Raw genomic sequence first — 1,885 nt, 5'->3', positions numbered from 1 at the left:
GATTTGGGGATCAGCTCTGGGTTAGGAGCAGAGTGGTTTTGGTTTTGGGGACCAGCTGTGGATGAGGAGCAGGGTGGATTTGGGGATCAGCTGTGGTTTTGGGGATCAGCTGTGGATAAGGAGCAGGGTGGTTTTGGGGAGGTGCCTCAGCTGGGGACCAGAGCAGCACAGCAGGAGCAGCTTTGCCCTGGTCCTGCCTGGCCACTTGTTTGGGTTGGATTTGCAGTGTGTGTGGACACCACAGAGCTCTGCCAAAGAGGTTTTTGCAGGGAGCTAATTGACTTTCCATCATCTCCTCGGGTCCTCTGGCGAGCGGAATGACTGAAACGCTGCCTCAGGCTTCCCAGTAAACAATGAGCAGTTGGTTCCACATGGCTCCCTGTCAAAAATCCCAAACTGGAAAGGCAGGAAAACAAACAATCAGATCAGGAAGAAATGGGTTTTTGGCACCAGTTCCCTCTGTGTTGACTGGGCTGTGAGACAGACCCTGAGAAATGGCTCAGATTTGAGTCAAACAGCCCAGGCAGGGATGGGGAGGGTGGGGAAATGGATAAAAATACTGGATAAAAATGAGACGCAGGCACCTGCAGGTGTTGAGGAGCAGGGGAAGAGCACAGGTCCCTGTGTGCTTCCCACATGGCAGAGACATTTCAAACACAGGAGGCTGCCTGGTGAGGCAGGATGAATGCCAGGAAAATCTGTGCTCCAGCTGAAAGGGAGGATTTGGGGAGTTGAGAGCAGCACTTGGTTCAGAAATGGAATATATAAACTGAGGGTCTCAGGTGGAGCAGCAAGCAAAGGCTTCTCCTCTGTGCTCAGATTCCAGTGACAGGCTGGAGCTGCTGCCTGTTTGGGCATAACCCAGGTGACAAAATTCAGCTGGGGCATTCAGAGGGAAATTTGCTGATGTTTTCATTTGCTGATATTTTTCTTGCAGTCTGCAATAGCTGATGGGTAAATAAAAAATTGCAGGAGTTTTTTTCTTTTTTTCAGACAAGTTCAGTGCTTCTGGATCAGCCCATTCAGGATGCAGCTTCCAAAAGTAAGGTCTCAAAAGAAAAAAAATCCATGTTTTTGTCTGTCTCCCACAGCACTCCGATATTTTTCTTTTGCAACCTCTCATAAATTTATTGCTGAAGTTTTTTTCTTTTTTATTTTCCAGGGAGGATTGTCGGGCTTTGGAAAAGTTCCTACTTCAGGAAAGTTTAGTCTCACTTTACATAAACATCCTGAGGTGTAGGACGATTTTTTTCCCTCCTCTGGCCTTGGTAGTGTTGATATTATTGCGAGAGAGTAAATATTATTAAAGATGTTTCAAGTTCCGTGGGCTCTCCTGTTGTTAAACAGAAATCTGTAGTTTGGCACAGGCAGCTCCTCGGGAACATACCTTACTGCGAGCGTGTGGCATTGACTGGAAAGTGCTTTTTTCACCCCAAGGTGGAATTGTGAGTATTTGCCAGCTGTGGAAGGCACCCCTTGGTGCACTCCTGCTTGGCAGGGAGCAGTGAGAAGCCAGCTTGAAGCAGCAACTCAGTGCTGCAATGCCTGGGCAAGAGCAGATCTTGCATGCTGGTCCCCTCCCAGTCCCAAGCTGCTTCCTCCAGCCCACCCCACTGGTGTTTGCTCTCAAATCCCAGCAGCTTGCCTGTTGTCTGTCCCACAGCTTAAATAATCCTTGCCACTGAGGTAGTTTTTTGGTTTTTTTATTTCTAGTCTAATCTACAATTTACAGCCTCGTCCTGTTCCCTGTGGGGATGCAGAACAATTTATTCCCACATCCTTCGCAGCAACCCTCTGCATAATTGAAGCCTGCTACAAAATCTCTTCTGATTTCCAGACTAGACAAATCCAATTCTTCCAGGCCAACTTTTTCCCCTGGTAAATG

At 47.9% G+C, this 1,885-nt stretch overlaps 1 long non-coding RNA gene across 1 annotated transcript; it reads left to right on the top strand.

Moving 5' to 3' along the window:
* The first annotated feature begins 801 nt into the window (after nucleotides 1-801).
* LOC132076654 (uncharacterized) lies at nucleotides 802-1,350 on the top strand. The gene is made up of 3 exons (XR_009418951.1): nucleotides 802-865; nucleotides 994-1,042; nucleotides 1,163-1,350. It is a non-coding gene; the product is annotated as an uncharacterized LOC132076654 (long non-coding RNA).
* Nucleotides 1,351-1,885: the final 535 nt, after the last annotated feature.

The sequence above is a fragment of the Ammospiza nelsoni genome, chromosome 9, assembly GCF_027579445.1.
Source record: "Ammospiza nelsoni isolate bAmmNel1 chromosome 9, bAmmNel1.pri, whole genome shotgun sequence".
Taxonomy (NCBI): Eukaryota; Metazoa; Chordata; class Aves; order Passeriformes; family Passerellidae; genus Ammospiza; species Ammospiza nelsoni.
Note: the sequence above shows the minus strand (reverse complement) of the source record. Positions and strands in the feature narration are given on the sequence as shown.